Genomic DNA, 23376 nt, shown 5'->3' with positions numbered 1-23376 from the left:
ATTTTAAAAGGAACAACAGTCTAGGGTTAAATCCTCTGCATTTTTCTCCATTGTGTCCTCAGGGATTCCCTAGATATGTATTTAATTGCATACCAAACCTGTTCCACCAGCCCTGTACAGTCTAAATCCTTCTCCAGATCTTTTGGTCACTTTATCTGTCTAATGATTCCATAGATAATTCAAACAATTTTACTAATTTTAATTTTACTAATCTTAATGTTATCTTTAACCGTAAATATCTGCTCCCTTAGAGGACATAATGAGTTATCCAAGAAGGAACAGATATTCTTCATCACTCAAGGGTTAGAACAGACTTCAGTGATTTGGACTTGCATGCCAGCCATTGGCAAGGGAGTGAAGAAGGAAAGAATATGACTGCAAAGATGCCCCAGAAATCTAGCGAATTACAAGTCAATTTGTCAAATGCCTTTTTAAAACTGTGGGTTTTTGACCTTATGTTTCTTAAAGACCTTATTTTTCTATGCAAGCCTTATACACTCCTTCTGTGTACAGCCTGAGTTCAGGCACAAATGGAGGGGCAAGTCTTGAAGGGAGTTGCCAGGGGGACTGACAAAGAGAGTCATGTCAATAAAACATCCTTAATAAAGAAATATCTTTTTATGCAGACCCATTTCTTCAATCATTCTAAACATACTTATCATTTGTCACAACATTTCAAGCTTGCTAAGGAGTGAGTAAAATTCACAGCAGTGCCAACACTCCTGTCTGTTTGACTAAGACTGATTTCTATTCCAGTTCCTGAATGGCAATTTCTTGAGCTGTCAGCCAAACACAGGTTGTGTGTCAGCTGCAAGGAATGTGGTCCTCCAAATTTCTGTACAATGACTGGATGCATGTTACAGCTGGATGGAACACGAGATGGAATTTGATCAAAACATTTTATATAAAAAGGGACACTACAAAAGACCTACTAAGTCACAAAAACACTTGAAGAATGTTTCATGGGGTCTTGATAGATTAAAAGCTGACAGCACAACTGTCACAGTCTTAGTAGAAATCCAGCTTGATCTCATTACCAACAAAGTGGGAGAGACGCACAGGAACAGTAATGAAAACACATGAACAGTAATGAAAAGAAATTCAGAATACAATGGAAGTATCATTTGTGTGCTCCTATATGCACAAGCCATAGACAGAAGAGGAGAAAAAGGCAGTATAATACAAAAGATGAATGAGCTAATGAAACTCAGAATTTAGTCTTTTTTTTAAAGCTTTTTGAAACAGATTTTTGCACTAAATCTATTATCCAAGGGAGTTTGTGTCATAATAAATTGTATCAAAATCATGGGAAATTTCAAGAAGAAAATCCCAAATGACAAGATTGCTAAATTTAAAATGTTTTCAATTTTTAAAAGATTTTCACTCCTGTCTGTCCAGCTCAGACTCAAAATGAATGAATTTTTAACATCTCCGGGTGGTATAGGTGAGATAACTTCTTAATAAACCAGCTACAAAAAAACCCCTACAAATATTTGGCAAAAAGAATGCCATCTTATATACGCTCATGCATGATGTAAGACTCTAAATCCTAACTACTTAATATGAAACCAACTCTCTAATTGTGTAGGAAGGCTTTGTATTTTAGTTTGACAAATGCCATTTGACATTTTACAAATAAAATATTATAGAATAATTCAGATTTTCATGGTTTTGATTTTTGCATGTATAATATACCTTTGTTTCAGTCACACCCCTAAGACGTATTAATGATTACTAAATTTTATTTCATTTATCAATCCTTAAATTAAATTTTAAAGAACAAAATAGAAATCAATATCTGCTAAATATTATTTGAGATAGGCAGCTCTAGAAATGGTGCCTCGTTGTCTCATTTTGCCACCAAGAAAAAGAAACTGTAAAATGATGATCCCAAGTAAAATAATTACATGTAAAAATTTGAGATTGAAAGATGGGTTAAAGATCAAGGTCTTACTATTTTTTTACTGTAAAAAGTCCTCCTTTTTGCTTTAAGATGTCATGTGGATTTACACCATTATCTTATAAAACTATAACATAAACTTTAAATAATAGAAATAATAGTTTTTATTCTTCTCATAAAAAGGTGTTTCTGATGTTCCTAGAGTGACTCATTAAGCTTTACTGATCTTTTCCTTTTCCATGAATTTTAAAAAATATACTTCAGAGCTACACAGCTCGTGATACAATAAGAGAGTTGCCTCTGATCCTGCTAAGTCCTGCCCTACTCTGGCTTAAATGCTCCCCAGGCAGTGTGTGTTTCATTTGAGTAGAACTTCCTGAATAGGAACTTTTGGGTTCTACTGTTTTTATTCTAACTACCGGGTAATTTTACTGTGCAAAGAAAAAAATATATCACAACTATCCAGACAGCTCTTTGTGCAGGTGATGGAGAGGCAGTTTTTTCTAGTCCTCTACCTCTTGGCTTCCATGGCTCAATTTTTTTTTGCGCAAATAAAGGTGTATAGTCATCTGGGGCCCTTAAGAGTATCTGACACATCCCAATGGGTCGAGTAACAGTGGCAAAAGGCCTGAGAATGAGAATGTCCATTGAATGGACAGGAAAAATAAAATAAGGCATATGAAAATGTGGTAGATTCCAGCTTTTAGGCAACTGGACTTAGTTGCCTGAATTACTTGTATCTTAAATGGAACATGACATTTTTTCAGCAGTGTTCACAAGATTATTATATTTATTCATCTAGAATGAATAGATAGATTTTTTTTCCCCATCATTGGACATCAGCTTCTGTGGTTCAAAGTGCCAGTCTATATTGTTTCAAGAGTTACTGTTTCTCAGCTCCTGGTCTCTTTAATGGATATATACAGACAATGACGGAAGACACACATGTTTTAATCAAGCCTAGAATTCACAGGAGGGCATCTGGGAAGTGTGCACTCAGGGAATGACCAAGATGTCTGAGGAAAAACTGACCAGGAAAAGGCTGAATGCTCTGAGAATTACAGTGGCCTTTGTATAATTTCAAGTCTTGAACCATTACTCTCTAGCAGAACCAGCCTGATTGCTTGCAAAATTTTAGGTTAAAATCTTCAATACTTACCTCTGTGACCACAGACCACAGTCTCAAAAGAAAGTGCCACTTTGTTGCAACATAACACTACTACTGAATGCAGATTCCATGTGCATTTCCTGTTGGAGCCTCGTCAGAGATCTTATTATTTGTTGTCAGAGATTTGATTTATTTGTTTGTTTTATTCCATCATTCATACATTTTTGTGACCTTCAAGGAGGCGATCACTCTGGTTCCAAGAAATGTTTAAATATATTTTTAATATTCAAGGAAAAATGAGACAGCTGCTCTATAGTCTGCCACAAAATTGTATTATATCATCACAACAGAGGTGCATGATGTGTTCCATAGACCATGCTGTGGAGGCACAAATATCATGTATGCATGCAATATCTAATTGATCAGTGCTGAAGAATGGGTTAAAAGAAGGTAAATTTAATATTACCTTCCCTACACTCTCTGTAGAGGTCAGCATCTAAAATAATCTTCTTCATTCATCTCCCAAAAGAAACCTCATTTAAGGCCTAGAGCTACACCCATATTGACTCAATGGGTGTAGCTGTAAATGGATGGTGAACAAAGAGTGAAATAGTTAACAGGTCTGCTTCCTGGACTGTGCAAACGAGCAACATCAGCTCCCCATTCAGCTGTTGTGACATTTAGAGCTATAGCTAGTAAAACACAAGAAAAGAAGATATCTGTAATTAGAACAATGATATAAAGTAGCAGAAGATAAGCAAGTATCTGCAAAGCTTTACTGAATGTCAAAGCTATTCAGTAGCATCACCTGTAGGGCAAAAATCGAAAAAGGCATGCTCTTTATCTCCATAGCAGTAATTTCCATAGTGCTCAGAAGTCTTTAGGTCAATTCTAAAAATAAAATGTGCTTGCAGTAGTTAGCCAGGATTTGTGTTTAATTCAATTCATAGAAGTTGCAGAGGTGGAAGACATTGGATGGCTCTGACCTCTCACGGTTAAGAATCAGGACCACTGAAAGTGTTTGGTTGACCTGGTGACAGCAGTGAGATAGGGGTCAAATCAATAAAAACCTTTAGATCAAATTGTAAAGAAAAGTTTCAAAGTACCTCTTAGCAAGAATTGGCAAATCTTTTATATGCTGACACCAACAATGCAGATCAACATGTAAAACTACGATGTATTAATCAATCTTAAGTGGTATATTGTCAAGAGTTAACAGTGTGTGATAACTACTGTACCAAAAATGACCTTGTTTCTAATGCTTCTGGTTAGTTGATGTAATTGCCAGTCCTATCGTTTCTATTCTGAGTTGTTTCTGCTGTACTGCAGAAATGTCATTGTGGGTAGATCTGAAAAGGGAACTGAATTTACAGCATGTATGAAGGATTAGCACTCAGCTGTACAAGTTTCCCTTTTTCTGCATTAGCAGTGATACCTAAAACTGTGCTGCTGTTATAATTCAAAAGGCTATTTTAAAGTACAGTGCTTTTTTAATTATCAGTTACTTACTGAGTGAAAATGATAAGGGTCATCGACCTGCTAGTCTGCCTCTTACTGCAACACGGCAGAATTTGCAATGGAAATATAACAGCCAATTGTAAAATGGGAAAACCTTTTGTGCTAAAGTGGAATGTTGAAAAATGTCCATATCCTTCATATAGACCTATGTTTTTTAAAACTTAGAGTAAGCAGAAAGACAGACTGTGAAATATTCATAGATTCTCATGGTCCATGTTTTTAAAAAGACACCAGATACTGTTATATAATGACTTTCTACTTCATTTTGCTTTTTGAAATATGACAAGTTATTATGTTTTTCATGAATGTATTGCATTTTTCTATTTGCTAATCATGATAGAATATTAAAATGATTTTTTTATATGAATAAACAAGTTTTCTCCCAGGTTTTGGCATACCTTTTCTTCTTCTGTAGATTTCAGGTGAGATTTACACTCTTGCCATGTGGAAGTTACTTTCCTAATGTCCCTTACTTTGCGGGGCATTAGGAAAGATTCAACATGGATTAGGTAGATGCAGGCCCTCTTGGGACACCTTAAGGTAAGGGTTGAAGTTAAACCTGGTCACCAACAGTTTGAGCCAGTGTCCTAGTCAGCAAAACAAAATTTTGAATGCAGATTTGTTAGACCAAATTTTGCTTCCAGCCGTCATGAGCCTTTCACTCATAATTTTGCTGTTGTAGTTTTGCAGACAAAACTTACAGTATGTGTGGGTACAATTTTATGTCCTTCAGGTTTTTGAAGGTCTGCCTGCTCTTAAACATTTACCTGTTAGGTCTTATCTAGAGGGAAAATTTCACAGCTTTAACCTGAGATGTTAACTTACATGGATTTCCATAATCCAGAATACATCACTTCTAGTTAAATTTATAGGTCCTAATTTTGACTAGTTTAGAAGAGGCATGGAGTAAGCTAAAAAAAGAAAAAAGATGATCCAGATCAAACTTAGGATGACTGAAATAAATTACAAGAATATTGCTGTCTTAACAGTAAAGAGCCTATAAGAACTTAACACTATATTTAATTATTAACATATGACTTCCATATAATTGCTCATAAGTTTGAAGTTGGTCATTCCCTCAAGTGTCTGCAGAATCAAGAACTAAGTGTTCTGAATTCAACTCATAAATTCAAAGGCAAGGCTAGAATGCAGGGCTTGAAAAGTTAGCTCATCTAGCAGTAATAGGAATATATATGCTTCATGCTAGTTTGTTTTTCTTTCTTAGGTATGTGTATATGAAATTCTCCCTTGTTACCAGTTATTTCACAGTATGAAGTGTTTTTAATTTGTCAAAATAATAAAAAATATAAATCAGAACAATTGCAGGTGGTGAAGAGGGTTTGGGGAGTGGGAAAAGTCAAGAAAATGACAATCAATATTTCATCATCCTATCTCTAGAGGCTTCTAAAGCACAGTTTACAAAGTATAAGACATTTTAAAACAGAAAAATGTTGCATATAAATGGCATTAAAAAGTGAGCATTTGCCAATTTCTATTAAGGGAAAAGCATAGCATGTATTTTCTGCTGAATAGCTTTATGTTTTAATAATTTAATATACCCTCAGCACACAAAAATAGTGCCTACTTTTTCTATTTTTGTTCCTTTACACAGAGATGTAGAGAAGAAACATGAAAAAAACCCCAGAGTTCCTGAAAGACTCAGTGGAATACATGGTATCAAAATGGGACTTACACTTTTCTGACCTTAAAAGTCAGGTTGTAGAACCAACATATCTACTCATCCCAAGAAACCTGGTCTCATGAAAGGTGTCCCTGCCCATGGCAGGAGGGTTGGAACAAAATGATCTTTCAGGTCCTTTCCAACTCAGACCATTCTATGGTTCTATGATTTTTGCCTGTAGGAAAGCTATAGTAAGTGGATGCCCCAAAGTGAGGTGAAGCAGAGAAGACGAAGACTATCTTACTCTAAGATAGTCTATGGCCCACTGGTGCTGCTGTAACAGGTTCATTTTATACACAGCACATAAAAAAGGGTACATGTGCATTTTGAACAACCTAAGCATGACTTTATATTCATAGGTGAATGCTACCAGTGCTGTCTTCTGTGTGGTTGTAGGAGTGTGTGGATAATGCAGAAGGACACAATTTTCTTGCATTTAGCTAACTAGCTGCAAATTGCTTCTTCACTAGGGGGATTTGTAGCTGACTAATCGTGGCACCTTCTGGCTATGTCTTTCAAAGTAAATACAATGCCAGAGTTTTCTGCCTTTTATGCCAGCTAGAACAGTCTGGCCATATACATACTAATAAAATATATTAGACCTCAGGCCAGGGAAATCACATCCAAACTGATTACTGGGAAAGGTATCTATCCTATGCTAACTATTAAAGCATAGCCAGAAGTAGTTTGGGAGATGTGACCTTGACTGAAATTCTAAAAACCTAACACTGCAGGTAGTTATATTCCTGTTACTTCAAGTGTGTCTGTTCATTGCTTAGTTTTTCAGTGCACATGCAACTTTGGAAGGGAACTCCTCTCACTGATTTTGGGAATCAGATTCAGCTGTAGGTTAGAAAACCTAAATTAATTTGTTGGAGTATAAACATCCACATGAATGCTGATTATCTACACTCCAAATATGGAAATTCAGAAAAAATCAAGTTGATAGAGTTATTGGTGCCTATTCATCTTTTTGTGAAGAGTGATTTGGCATCAGTCACTGAACACAGACTGGGGGCAGAGAGAATATAGGAAATTCACACAAATAAACTAAATATGAACGGAGTCCATGGGATGCTGAGACCTCTCTAGAACAGCAGCTGGAGGCCGAAATGGATACACTGGGGTACTTAAAACAGCACTAGGTGCCTTTCTTAGGCAGCTGAATCTAGCCTGGTCACTTTCAGAAAGCAGTTCATAAAATCTATTCCATATTGTTCTTTGAGGATGGGATAAATCAACATCTGGAAACTTGTAATTTTTTCAGTAATTATAAAGGGAACCTGGCATAGCCTTACCATAACAACCTGCTGGACAACTTCAACTGAAATGATCTACAAGGAAATAAGATCAAGACTCTATCCATACATTTGAACCTCACTACTGTATTGAAAAGAAATATATGCTTTAATAATATTGCTGGTAAGAAGTGAAATTTGTAATGATTCTGCTTCCATTCTAATATATATGAAGATAAGTGGTGATACGCAGGAAATTATGAGAAATGTGGTCCTGGACATGTACAATGGTTAGAATTAATTTCTGACTTTTTAACAACAGGATCAGCTTATAATTTGTTACTTGCAAAGATCTCCCTGTTATCATCTCAGGAAGATTGGAGCTTCTCTCATCACCATTTATAAGAACATGGTATGAGTGGTGTGGGTATGACTGCTGAGCTGATTAAGTTCTCATTATACCTTTTGGACAGATTCACTGCTGAATTCAAATTATAGAGGGATTATTTGGATGTAAATAATACATTTGTGGTTTGGTTTTTTTTTCCTGTTTTGTTTGGCTTCTGAACTGCATATAGGTGTTAAGACTTTGCCAGTGAATTAGCTGCAGGGGTGCCCTTCATGGGAAGAGTTCGGGGGCCTACACCATGCAGGGCACAGCTGGTTCCATCTGGTTCCAGCTGACACTGCAATGGACCCACCCTAGGACACAGCTGAGCCCATCAGCAAAGCTGGTGGCACTTCTGTGAAATAGTATTTAAGAAGGCAAAAAGGGATTGTCAGGCAGAAGAGGATGAACACAAAAATAGTGGGGAGCAGCAGAAGGGAGGTGCTCCATGGAGTGAATATCCACTGCAACCTGTGGAGGAACACACACCAGAGCAGATTAACGTTTCCTGAAGGAATAGCAACCTTTGGAGGACTCATGCAAAAACTGAGGGGGTATTTTTTGAGCAGTGCTGCATTCCATGGGAAAGCTAGTGCTGGTGAAGAACATGTGAAAGCAGTGGCAGAGAGGAACCAATAAGTATTGACCTTAATCCCCCATCCCACTCTCCCTCTGCACTGCTTGGGGTAGCAGAGAAGTCAGCAGTGGAGGAGTGAGGCTTGGTACCAAAACCTGCTAAAAATAAAACTCCTTAGCAGCAGTGTAGCATTAAGAAGCTGGCATTATTCATTCAGCTGGATGTATGGGGGATAACACCACTGAGCTTACATGCCGATTATAGAAAAAGCTCCTGTTTATATACTGTATTTTACATACATATTCATTGAGTTTGCTGGAATAAACACACATAGCGTAATCATTTCCTCAAAATTATTAGCATATGTTTCCTCCCTTCTGTGCATGAGCTCTTCTGTCCTGGGGGTCTCCTTGGTGTTCCCTGGTGGTCAGCACCCCAAAGTCATACTTGACCTCCTGGTGAATTGGTAAAAGTTGGCAGAACTGGGCTGGTTACTTTCCAGATCTTCCCACAGAAAAAGCATTGTGAGGTTCCATATGCCAGTAGTTTTTGAGGAATAAGCATCGTATTAAGCCACCAGGTGCAAACAATTCTTCATCTGGCAATAGGCTGAACCTGGAAGAGGTGAAAGGAAAGGTGCTGTTTAATGTTTGTATTTGTTTCTCACAACCCGAATCTTTTTTAATTGACTATACATAAATTTTCTCCAATCTGAGTCTGCTTTGCCTGCAACAGTACTTGGTATGCAATCTCTCTGTCTTTATCACATCTCATGATCTTTCTCATTCTATTTTCTTCCCCTTCCCCTTTGAGGAAGATGAGGAGCGAGGGAGCAGCTGGGTGAGCTTTTGGCTGTTTGCCAAGGTTAAAGCAGCACTGTTTCAAGCACCGTTGAGTTTAGCCTGGAATAGAATGTAATGCGTACCTGTTACTAATGATTTATAAAAAACATCCCTGAAAACATGACATAAGTACTGAATTTCTTCATGACATCATAATTAAAAAAAACTTTTAATGTACACTGATTATGTTGCCTAAATCAGGGCTTAAGCACAGGAGCAGCCACTATGAGCTTGACTCGTCCATACGTAGGCATCTCACCATACAAACTACTGGGGGGGGGCACCTGGCTTTTCAGAAGGACAAGTTTCCCGTATGTTCTATTTCTTGTCTGAGATGTTGCATGCACATATCTTTCATAACTTATGAATCTGAAATCACACCACATGCTAACAGTCGGTAAAACAGGTATCTCTTTAGACTGCTAAACAAACAGACTACACTTCTTTGGACTAACCTAGCAAAACTTTAAACATTTAAGTATGGTCACTTGTGTTTAGGTAACAATATCAAATTGACTCTTACTCTTCTTACACAACCCTTTGTGCTCTGGATTTTTTTTCCTGACTGTTTTTCTGACAAGCTTGCTTGTTATAGATGTGAAAGATATTAGGATAGTACTTTGTTTAGCTTGGAAGTCAAATTTTTCTTGTCCAAATTAAAAAGTGGGAGTTCCAAAGTGAGAGTTCTATTTATTGAACTAACAGAAAAAATGTAATTGCAATTTGGATGAATCTGTGTTGGTTATACACCTCAGAAAACATATTTTCTATATTAAAATACATTCTGGCAAATTCACTCAGCCTTAGGCGGAATATTATGTACACAGATGCCCTTTGTAGTTTAAAAGTTTGGGAAATATGCTTTAAGTAAGTTAGAAATAATCATCTTTAATTTAGACTGTAGGTCTTTTCAGCATGACTCATACCCTCATCATTATCTTACCCTTGCAGCATTACTAAAATACTAGTGTAATTAAGATGAGTATCTTACAAGATTTCTCCCAAGGAAATTTATTACAGAGAAAAGAACACTTTCTCTTTTTTGACAATATGAGACATAACTTTCCTTTATTTTTATAAAATTGACAATATATGAATCTACTATATGATAAAGAAGTATTCTATATGACTAATACATTTAAATGCAATGCTAATAATTGCAGAATACCAAATGGGTAAAACTGTGTTATGAATAATATGACTTCACAGTCAGAATTAAAATGCTTAATAGAGTTGCTCCAATGTCAAGTTCTATTTTCAGTCATTTCAACTATACATTATTATCAAGGAATTTAAATGGAGCCAGTATTGTAAAAGACATAAAAGGCAAGATAGAGAAGTAAGTGTGCACACACTCACTCACAAGTTGAACAGCTTTTACCCACAGTTTTACAGAAGTATTTAATATTGATATCAAACACAAACTAAATCAGGTATGCATGACATCACAAACCCGAGACCTTTCTTTAATTGAAACTGCATTAAAAATAATAAAAAAAGTCTTGATGTCCACAGTCAGCTTCAGGGGAAACATAAACATTTTCATCCAACTGCATGAAAAGTGGTTAGCTTTGCTGAGTTAAAAAAAGTTTTAAATCAACAATGGCAACAAGCTGCATAATCACCAGTGTGACCAGTTTGTTTTATCACCTCAAGAAGAGCAGAATTTTTATTTTAAGTTCTTCACTGTGGTTACAGTCATAGGTGAATATGTGGGATTAATGTACCTGAGAACAAAAGTCACCACTGGATTTTTAGTGGCCATTTTATACTTTTTGTCTACTTAGTAAAGGTCATTTTTTGTACCACCATAAAGACTGAGTTACCTGCATTGTCCCTACACTTGCTATCTCAACAGATACATGCAACCGTCTTCGTTACACAAGTAAACACAAAACACAAGGTTATCTTATGATCCGTGTTACTTTGTCATCTTATTTTGCACACAGACATTGATGAGGTTATGATTAGGTAATAAAAATGAAGAGTGACTAATGATATACCAGTGTAACAGTTAATCCCTTAAATTTCTATTGATATTTATATTTTGATATCTATTCTACAATGCCATGCTCAAGGTAATGGACTAGGAAGTGCCAGAAAAATTAGAGAGGAAAACATTAGTAAGATAAAAGCTAACACAAAGATAGAAATTTTTGGTTTTGGGAAACCTCATGATTTTTAGAGTTAGTATTAAGGATACTCCTGACACTGACTTTTGACAAAGCTGTACTAGAAATGTAACACCCGACATCCACAGTCCAATATACAGTAGCTACTTTTGCTTCTCAGAATGTTAGTTTTCTATTGCAAGAATTAATAGATAATTTTATATTATGTGTGGATCTATAACTAAACCCACAGATTTTCTTGTAACAGTTAACACTTTTTGGCAGAAATGTCAAAGTAAGGAAAAAAATTTAAAGAGACGTGTGCCCTGTAAAGTCACATACAGAGTTTTAGTGGACTTCTAATTGCCTTTAAATAAGCTAACTTCAGTTCTTGAAATAACCTAGCAACAGGGAAAGGAATCCAAGTGGGTTTCTTCACTTCAGATTTGCTGCCCTGATTTCAAAGAAATCCCAAGGAATAATAAGGAGAAACTTATACGAATAGACCAATTCAGCAATTCAAGGCTGGATTTTTTTTCCATATAGAAAAGTAAAAACAGTAATAGTTCCCTTGTAGAAAACTGCAGGACAAGGAATGTTTCTAACTGTAAAGATGCATCTGAAAAAAGTCCTCTGTTTTCCTTTTCAAAATGAGATTCAAACACTATACCAACACCTCTGCATTGAAGAAAACAAAATGGAATGGAATGTAGCAAATTTACTGACTTCACAATTTGGGGAGAGAACCTTGCTCTGTTCATCATTTCTTTGTGCAGTCTTAACCTTATGAAAGTTTTAAATCATTCAGCTCAGCTGGTCAGTGCGATGGTAGATTACAGAGGCAGCAGTTCAAAGCTGCAGGGGCAGGATCCTTTTTCACTTTCTTTTGAAGAGACATGCTAGAATTATTCCAGCCAGTTCAAACGACAGAGAAACAGGGAAATCAAAGTGTAATAGAAAGTACAAACAAAGTGCAATGTCTGCTGGGTCTGATTCCCACACTTCAGCCCTTACAACTGCAGAAGGTTGACCCATCTTGTCCTTTACATTTAAAGGCCAATTCCTCCCTGGCCCCCTGTAGATATGAGTCAGAGGAGTCAGTAGCATATGAGGGTCTCTGCTTTCCTCCTCTCTGGGTTTCTCCTATCTTCATCTCTAACAGATGTGACTTTTGTGTTCTATATCCTACTTCTTCTTTAAAAACTACATTTATGATCTGAGGCCCTTTTCCAAAATAGATCCTAACCCCCCTGGCTGCTATTCCTTTTTTAACTGGGCTGCAGTCTTCTATGTCAGCTGCTGCTAATTGGTCCCTTAGTTGCAGCTAGGGAAATAATTGGTTTATGTTGGTCTCTTTGAGCTGTGATAGGGTTTTTTCATCTTATCTTATCCACAATACTCCTGAATACGCATCATACAGGAAGATTAAGAAGTCAGGAGCTTTAAATATTCTAATACATTTGGTATTAAAAATTAGTCCTCAGAGTCTAAATCCTTTGGATTTAAGTAAAGTTGCCACTCTTAACTTTCATATTCTGAGATTACTGTAGATGGAGACTATACACAGAATTGCTTGAGTGGGTTCATCAATCAAGAGACCTGCTGCTGTCTGACCTAGAAGAATACAGTTACCTGCTTTTCCCATAGAAATGTATGTACGCCCTTCACGGAAATCCTGCCAAATGAGGTAAAAATCATCTTTACAATCAGCTGGGATCATACCAAACAAATACATAGAGATCACAGTCAAATCTCTGAAAAAAATACACTGATAGATTATGATTCAGAGACATGTCAGGATGTATTGTTTGTGGAAAAAAAAGACGTGTGGCAACTTGCCTGCTTCCCCAGGTCCTGCACCACAGCCAGGTACATCATTATTAAGCCACAAATGAGTTTGTAAAGTGCATTTAATGGTATATCAACCTGCTTCATTTACCTGATAGCAGCTTTTGATCATTCTTAAGAGCTTGCAATTTATTCTGTTCGCTTTTCATTTTTCTTTGTAGTGCATCAACCATTCAAATTTTTTTGGCATGAATTTCAATGATGCTTACTTTACTAGATCAGCAAATGTATGAGGATATTGCATTTTATGGGATCATTTTGACATGTTGTTTTTTCAGCTTCTCTTTTTATCAGTGTCCAGCAAAAGTGTTCTGTAATTGTCCCATTTATTTTGTTGAAATAGTAATCAACCACACATTTGAAGTAATCAGTTTTAGGAAAATGAATTTTTTTTTGATGACTTTCACCTATATAATTTCATTGCAGCTTGCAAGGTGTGACTTCAATGAAGTTTAGTGTGATTTTTTTGAGTACTTCCACTAAATTTCATGAGGCCTTTTTAAATCAAAAATTATTTTAGCAAAATAAAGGATGGGAATTCAAAATAAAGTGAGCTATTTTCTGAGCTCTCTTCCAGCTCTCTCTGGACACATATACTTGCACAGGGAGCAATGCAAATATAGGTTCTGATATTGCAGCATCTTGTCCATGTTCAGCTCCATGAATTTAATATGAAGTATTAAGGCCAGCAGTGAATTTGACTTCTGGGTTCCCATTGCTTTTTCTAGATTCAGCCTGAGTACAGGCTATGGCTAGATTCTGTGTTTGGTGGGGGGCAAAGTCCCTCTGGATTCATGTCTTAATACTTCTCATGCATGAAGGTTCTCATGAAACTTATTTCTCAGGCAACCTTAAACTTTATTTCTACCTTTTGAAATGTGGAGCAGAGGGAATGCTGGTGACTGAGGCCCCATGTAAGGCTGGTCTGTCCCCTCATTCTATGAGGAGTTGCCACCATGTGATATAGCTTCTGACATGAGCATGTCCTCTCTCTTCCTCAAGAAGAACTGTTTGGTGAGGAAGGCCATGGCCAATATTACCTGTCTCCTCTGATAAATCCACTCCTGAAATAGTCTTTTTCATCTCCTTATCGAGCAGTCACTATACAGATATGACAAATATTGGTTGTACCCTTCTGACAAACCCGAGAGACTGCACAAAGTAAAATAAAAAACCATTACCCCATTTGGGCAAATTAATAGTTAACTGACTACTTTCAAAGGGTATTTAAAAAAGTAAAATAAACGTTTCCTATGTTGTTTTTTCTTAGTTTAAATCTATCTATTATTGTTATTTAAATAGATTGACAGGCCCCAAAAAATTCAGTATTATTTCTCAACTCTGTGGTAAGCATCCAAACAGTACGATAGTTGTATTACTGAAGGGAAACCTGTATAATGAGATTTCTCAGAGGAGCACTTAATGAAAAGCCATATTAGCTATTGAGGGCTACAACAAACTGTAATGAGATTTAAAGGCTCGTCTACCTATTCTTTCAGAGCTACAGAAAGATCATCTCCTTGGAGAATTTACTACAAACACAGGAATGCTATAACCAATTTAAGAGTACAAGTGGATATTTGTACAAAGAGGAAATTTGTACCCTCTGTTAAGTTCCCTGCTATTCCTGAAATATGATGGTTTAAGGATTCACTGTCATGCCATATATTAATATTTTATCCTTGCATTGAGGATATTGATCTTGAATGTAAACTGCAGCATTTGCACTATTCAGATCCTAAGTTATCAAGTCAGATTGATCTGCACTTAATATAAAGGTTATTGTGAAGCTTATTTCAAATTACTCATTTTATCCAGCAAATGAGTTGGAACAGGACAGAATTTTAGGTATTGTGACCTGAAACTATGAGTACTGAATACTGAACTCTCTATGGTTGGTTGAAATACCTTTTAAAGTGGATTTTATTTATTTGGGTTTTCTCTATCTGTTGGACACAGCTTCATTCTGTTAAATTACAAAAAAATAATTACTGAGATCCTAAAGGAGAAGTTGGAAACATTAGTACAAGAACAGTCTTTCAAGTTGTCTTTAATGCAGTGTAGCAGAACGATGTAGTCAATAGCAAAGCAACTACCCTAAGCTGAACTGAAAGTTGAGAACTCCCATGCAACAAAGTAAATTTACCATTTCTCACATAATGCAACAAACTTGAATAAATATGGCTTACGACATAAAAGATGTTGCAAACACTGGGTTTGTGTCTGTACTATTGCTCTACTATAACTGAAATTAAAAAATACTCTATGTTGAAAAACACTGCCACTAAAGAGACTGAAGTATTTTAGATGTTGACTCTTCGTAACCCAAAGTGAAGAAAATGAAAGTTTAACAAGCCAAAAATGTACCCAGTGAGAAAATGTTTCATCATTCATGCACACATACTTTCATGCTCTTTGAACTGAATTTCAGAAGAGAAATAAGCTGTCCTATATCTTTAAAGCCACCTGGATAATTTCATGCACTGTCTTCAGTGCTGAGACATTTTTCAATCAGTTTGTCTCCCTAGGGAAGGGTGGCAGGGTTCTTCCTCTGCCCTCAACAGTAATATGATCTAGGTTATCCTAGGCTGTGTCATCTTGGAAGTTTCAGCGCAGCTGTGTGGAAAACAAAAGTTTTAGGATTGCAATGGATATTGTGCTTGTGGGGTGATCAAGTTATGTGTAGACAAAGGAATTTAGCTAAGAATTTCTTAACTGTAGATATAACTCAGATATAATTAACATTGGAATAACAAGTGATTTGGTTTTTAACATATATAAAATCATAGGGTGGCAATTTTTTTAGGTTGCTAACACTGGCTTAATTATTCTCCTATGTGATCTTAGCAATAAAATGGGAAGGATATTTAATCTAACAGCAGAAATGAAGAATATAATCAACGATTTATTTCAATATTGTTACCTCAAGGTTATTAGTAGATTTTATTTTTACTTGTTACTGTAGCAAGATCTCTATGTCCCCTGAAGTAATTAGTAGCACATTACCAGCTTTGACACTGTATTACTTAAACATACTTATTTTTAGAATGTAAGAAGGAATTGCAGATTTCTGTAGTTCAAAACACGAGCTGATTAGTTTAAAATTATATCTACCAAGAACAATGTCTCTCTCAAAGCAGTCTTTTCTGTAGGTGGTGTTATGGAAATCATGCCATATATTAGAAGATTAATCTGAAACATTTTCGCTCCCTGAAGTAAACTCAGAACATAATCTACTGATGATTTATTTTGATAAAACAGTATTTTAAAGTTTAGTTCCTGAGAAAATTCTCACTTCATGCAGAGTTGGAAAAGTTAGGATGTGTTTTCAGAGTGTTTTTCACAAGATTTATTTTTTTAATTCCCCAGTCTGAATCATTGCAGACAGGTTGATTTATTTTAAAATATGTGAAAAGACAGAAATCTCAGTAGATTAATTAATTTTTTTTTCTTTTGTCTCTGAGCTAGAAAATAAGAGCTGTTCCTAACACTTTTCCAACATTTTAGACTGAATCAAAAGAGATGAACTGTTCATACAGGATTTCAGGTATTTTGGAGCATAATCTATATCCACTTTAGATGAGTATTTGGCTCATAATTATAATTTTGGGTGATGTTGTTCATGAATCTTACTCTTCTGTTTTGTCAGACTTCTGAGAGATTCAGCAATTAAACTACACTGATTTGCACGATTGAAGATCTGGTATTGAGGATGTTGACCCATATGCTATGTGTAGACAGGGAATACACTTCATGAAATCTTGTAGAGGAAAATTACTTCTTTCAAAATGATGCTATGAATGTAAACAAACAACTTGAACAGATCTTGAGGTAATGAAACACCTTATAGAGAAAGTCATTCTAGACCCTTGAAACAAGTGTGACTCCCCATTTGAGTGTGAGAACAGGAAACTCAAGGAGGTAGTAATGAAAGACAGAAAGAGAGCGGATGGGAATTCAGTTTCTCTATTTCTTATGTCACCTGAGCTGGCTGGTTGTATTCTAGCTTAGGTATTTGTGCATGGTGCAGCAATCTTTTATGTAAATATACCTTTAAGTAACTAACTTTGTGCCTGATATTTGGTGCTGTTCTCTATGATTGCATAGTTTTCATAAAAGCTTATTGGAATTTTTTTAATAACCTCGAAAGTAAATTTTATCTTAAGATGGAAATGCACAACCCAAATAATATTTTGATTGCTGTAGATAAAGAAAAACTTGAAACAGAGCAATCAAACCTTATCAAAAGTTTGAACTTAATTTTTGTGACTGTTTTTATTACTGGAATTTTTTCCAACAGCAAATTTACAGTATCTCAGTAAAGCTGTCCTAGTAAAATTTCCAAAGCATTTGTTGCAATTTTAAATTAATTTGATGGTGAGCAGACTCACAAAATTAGTTTCTTCATACAAATCTTCAAGTATTTTATGCACTGTTGATTTCATTAGAACATCTACCATCTAGAGTCTGTAAATGACAAGTTCATGCCATCCAGTGGGAACCAAATAGCATGTCACCAAAGTCAATCTTCTGCTGATATGCCTGCAGAAGTTAGTGTCCCATAGAACAGTGAGAGAAGTTAAAATCCACAGACCATAGCAGAGAAGAAAAAATGCAAGATTTACAAGGTCATAGACCTTGAAGAGAAAAATGTACACTTAGATCAAGAGAAAAGAGATGAAATTCATGATAATCCCAGAGCCAGGGACAGGCAATATGAAGATCTAGGCAGTATGGGGGAAGCTCAGGTGGTATAGTATTTCTACGACAGAGCTGAGCTCCTGCAATTTAGGGAACATCACCTACTTCAACTGAAATGGTACAAACATGGGGAAGAAAAGCATCATCTTCTGCTTTCCTCTCCAGTACTTAAAAAGAGCTGTTCAGTAAGAAATGTCTTTTGAAAAAAGGACAAAATTCATTTGGGTCAATTCCAGGTTGAGTAGGTCTGATGAAGTATTCAAAATATAGAGATAATTTTGGGCCTTTAATACTATCAGAAATTATGAATTATATACTGGAAAAATGACACAAATATTCACTTAAGCTATATAGGAAAAAATCTGTCCTCCTTTGTTGTTTCCCATTGACTTAACTGAATTTTTACTCAGATTGTAATGGGATTCAAAAAGATAACTGCAAAATCAAGCATGAATTGTACGTGTGCAAATGTCCTTTTTCTGCAAAATTGGCAGCTAAAGAGATTTCACATGAAGACCACAGGAGAAGCAGATTAAAACATTGGCACATGGCGCTTGGTTTGAGATTTTTTTTCTATACACTTGACATGAAATCACTTTTTTCCTGATATTTCTCCCCTGAAAAAAACTAAAAGGAAGAAAAAGAAAATAAAATGAGGAAAAAACCCAAACATTTAGAAGATAATGCAAAATAGAAAAACACCCACTTTTCCACAATGCTGTTCACTAACTTCAATGTTATCCTTGGTGGAAGGTTAGTTTTGGAAGAAAAATATGACACTTTAAAGAACCTTTTCTAGTTTTACTGAACTATGTCTACCTATTATTTTGCTTCATTACCGGTCATTAAAAAGAAAAACGGACATTTATGATTTCTGTCCTACTTTCAATTTTTAGTTTTGCTTTTTTGCTTACAGAGGTTATTTGCATTAGTGTCCGTCTAGCTTATAGACTATTTAGGATAGAAACAGTGCCCTATTGTACTGGTTTTGAATGGAGTAGAGTTAATTTTCTTCATAGTAACTCATATGGTGCTGTGTTTTGGATTTGTGGCCAAAACAGTACTGATAACACACCAATGTTTTAACTACTGATGAACACCATTTATACAACATCAGTGTTTTATGAATGGATAATTTGATAAGGAGAAATTACATTTTGAGAACCTCTCTCTGTTGATATGTTTATATATGCATAAACTCCATTAGAGATGAAGGGGTTGAATTCAGAGGTGGGTAAGCAGGACAGTTTTCCAAATGTCAAGTCTCGAATGGTACTATTTAAATTTACATAAGGAAGCACTAAAAGATGCCCAGTGTAGTGAGAAAGAGGAAGGGCCCATTGCTTGTTCTTGTTTGTCAACTATTTCATTTTACTTACACCATTTTTCAACATCAGCACAGAAAATTCTTCATCTCATTCTTTTGGAAGACAGAATAGAGGAATCCAAAGTTTCTTGCAAATTCTTTCTATTGTCAGTAGAATTTCTGGCATAACATGTCATTAACCAGAAATTATGTCCTGAATTTCCCTAATCTTCATAAGTATTTTACAATATTATCTTGAAAATCTAGATTTCAAAGTATCAAACCAAATATAAGAAGTAGAGTTACAGCTCCATTCTCAGCAGTAACCTGTTTATGAATGTGTGTCACCTTTGAAAGAATGAAATGACAAACTAAACTAATCTCATTTATCAGAGGTCTCAGAGAACAGGTTAGTTAAATGCTTGTGAAGAATAATATAGGTATAGTTGGTCTTGCCCTGAAGAGGAAAAATCAGATAATTATTAAATTTTCTGTTTCTGTTCCTTTTCTTTCTCTGCCTATGTCGTGGTTCTTTTACTCAGAGTTCAGATTGAAACGCAGGAGACAGAGAGTTGTTCTTCGGACTCAGATGTTTATTATTTCTTATCTATGGTATAGCTGCACAGAATGTGTCTCTAAGTAAACAAGGTGGAAATGGCCCCAGAGTTCTACCTTCCAAGGTCTTTTAAAGCACAAATTACCCAATTATGGAATGCCAACTAATTTATTTTTACTTATGATCCAGTAACTAATCATTCATGTTCCGCACTGTGAGGTTTTTGAACCAATACCAGACCACCCAGGCTTGTGAAAAAGAAGAAGAAAGAAGAACTAACCTACACCCAAAATCCTCCATCCGGTTACATGTATATTACTATATCCCAGAAACCTAATTTCTCTGAACCCAGGGTTCCAACAGATGATCTCTTGAAATTTCTTCCAAAGCTACCCTCTGCCAACTTCTTGTCTAAAGTTGCACTACTACTAAATTTTTATTATTTTATCCTTGACGTCCCTGTATCTAAGTAATAATTTAGGATAAATATGCAGTTATTCCAAACTTTCTGTTAAAAAAAAAGAATCACCTGAAAAAAGCTGAAAAATTTTTTCTGCTATCCATGTCATGACGATAATTTTCAATATTTTGCCTCAGTATCTTATAAAAGGAAAAAGGAAAAAAAGTGGAGGAGGGTGAAGAGAAAAAAATCCCCAAAACAGCTGCTTAGTGGGAAGACAACCCTGATAGATTTGGGGAAAACAATTGCTTCACTTTTTATTTAAAGTGACTACATCTTGTTTAGAAGTAGGAATGACAGTATGTTGTGAATCTGATGTAGCTCAATTCATGTACACAGTATGCGAAAAAGGATTTAATTTACACTTATCTAAAAAGACATTTAACGATCTCATTTGTTCATATTTCAAAATGAAAGTGACTTTTAAGAACTTGCCACCCTTTGCACAGATGACACCCTCTCTCAAATGCAAATGCCATAATTTCAACTGGAAGACTGTAATTAATCAGTCTCTTAAAATATGCTAATATGAGTCACTCACAACTGTGCAAATTGAATAGGGTGCAATATTTTCCATATTGTAAACATTGTTTTTGTAACAACAGTAATTGCCATTAGAAATTAGAGACTATATAAGTTTTGATATTTTCTCAATAAAAAGAATCCTGCTTTTAATGCAATATTAAAATACAAAGACGTAGTATTTATCTGCACCCAAGAGGTTCAAATGAAGTAGGTGAAGCAGTTCTGTTTTCTGATTATAATAAGACAGTTGCAGAGCCCTTTTTAACATTAATCAATGATTCACTTCTTTCCTATTTCCTATGAATGCTAAAAATGAAGACTTAAAAATTCTCTAGCATTTCGAGTTTGCATTTAATTATAAAGGGAAAGCTGATTAAATAGAAAGAAAAATCTCCACATTGTTTTTGTATTTATGTTTTTTGCAAATAATTTGTTTTAAGTTATGTACTGTATTTTAAGCATTTTTAATATCTTCCAAGTATTTATGAAATGTTCATAGATGATGAGTGAGGAATTTAAAATGAATGGTTATTTGTCCAAAATATATATTAAAATTATTTGATAATAAATATTATTTTCTCTAGGAAAAATGAATAATGAAAATTCACAGAAGAACTTAGAGCATATAGAAGAATGATAAAGCAATATATGCAACATAAATTGCAACAGAATATATTCTCTAAATTCTCCAAACTAAGTGCAGTTGCAGGAGAAAGGATTATAGAAAATTCCTTAGCTCTGGATGGCAAGTTTATACAGGCAATCCCACTGGGACTGAACCAAAACAGCAGGGGCCTGATTCAGGTTTTGATTCAAGCACCAAGTGCCATATGATGTATTGTAGGTTGGGCTTCCTGGTATCCTGCTGTTGTTGAAAAGGTCAGCTGCCTCCTACAGCTTTTGTGTCATATCCACCGTACCATATGGATTATTCTGGGATTTTATAATATTGCAAAGAACCCCGTGAATGGAGCAGCAGGTGGTTATCTTCAACTGCTTACAAAAATGTTGGATGAATGAGGGTCCATAGCAGACAACAGAGACCTAGAAGCTTGAATGACAGTTGATGCTAATATACAGTAAATTGTCCCTACACAGACACTGAGCACCATTTAAGATGAAACCTTCTGTACAGCCTTTAGCTGAAGATCCAAAGAGATTAATGTCTCCCACAATAGTTATATGTACTAAGTTTGTGCCAACCTCTTGCACACCCAAGAGCAGTGTCTCTCTGACTTAAATGACAAATAAACATTTATTCACTGACAGCTGAAAGAGAACCTAAATTTCAATATTTCATTCCTAAATTGAGTTCCAACTCTACCACATAAATAGTCCAATTTCAACTGAGAGTTGGTGGTCCAATTCTTCTGTTTCCTAAATCAATCTATTTTCTTTGTCTTTTCTACTATTGTAGATCTGGTACATTTTTCACAACCTCAACCCTCAGCCTTCCATCTGTTTTCCCAAATTTGAAATCCCATTTTATTCAGAACATATTATTTCAGTAAAACATGTAGAAATATATTCTCTGTATTCACCAAAGTACTAGTTTAGCTCCATGCTTTCTAAGCCATATACATAATTCCTCAGCTTTCTTAATAAAGTATTTTCTGGTCTCCAGCTCCTGTTTAACTTAAACTAATTGGATATTAGGTTCACATAATTTATTACTTACTGCAGCTTCCAATAACTTAGATTTGGAACACTGTAACATACAGAGAATTTAGAATGAGGTAATTTCTTTAAAAAAACAAAAAAGAAACAATGTATTCTAAACTGGTTCAGTTCAATTTGAACTGCACAGGTTCCTTCATTCTCTTCCAGAAATAGAAATCTTCCAGCTGATGCTCTTTGAATGATAGTGAACCATATTTTCCATCTTCACTTATACATGAGTAGAATGGTCCATTATGAGTAGTCTCAAAGATTTGTTAAGATGGTAACCTCTGGAAGTTAATGACTTGACAAAACTGGGATATCGCAAATGTTTTCATATGGGAAGTGATGCCTTTTCCTGGTCTTAAAAATTAAGAGCCAGACACGGTTACAGGAAAAAGGGTCTTTTACCTTGGTATTTAATAAGGATCCTTATGGTGCGCTGCTTCACCAAGGTGGAATGCGCCGAAATGCACACACATGATAGATCGTGTATACAATTTATAGACCTTGCAAATTAGCATATCTACAAAGATTCCCCAATGAGAGGCTTGAATGGATAGCATGATATCCCCCCCATCCTGAGGAATTCCCCCCTGGATGGGCCTAATCTGAGTTTACAGGATGTGTTCTAGAGAGGACCTTGGTTTCCCAGGATAGTGTGGGGCTTTCCGGCCTCCAACTGCAAGGCCTCCAGGATGTTTGGTCTCCTGGATTAACAGAATGCTAGGGCTATGCTGAGTTATCAGACTTAAGGAATTACAAGTATGCATGATAAGAGCACTGAGGATACATAAAAGCTATATAAAAGGTATATATAAAAGGTATATATAAAAAGTATATAAAAGAAAAGGCAAAAAGTCATCATGGCATCAGAAGAGACAAGTTGCTGTAAAATTAACATGTTAAGAATAGGGTGAATGCACAAAAGTTGTATGAAGATAGCTTTCTTTTGAAG

Source organism: Corvus cornix, chromosome 3 (genome assembly GCF_000738735.6).
Source record: "Corvus cornix cornix isolate S_Up_H32 chromosome 3, ASM73873v5, whole genome shotgun sequence".
NCBI lineage: Eukaryota > Metazoa > Chordata > Aves > Passeriformes > Corvidae > Corvus > Corvus cornix.
Note: the sequence above shows the minus strand (reverse complement) of the source record.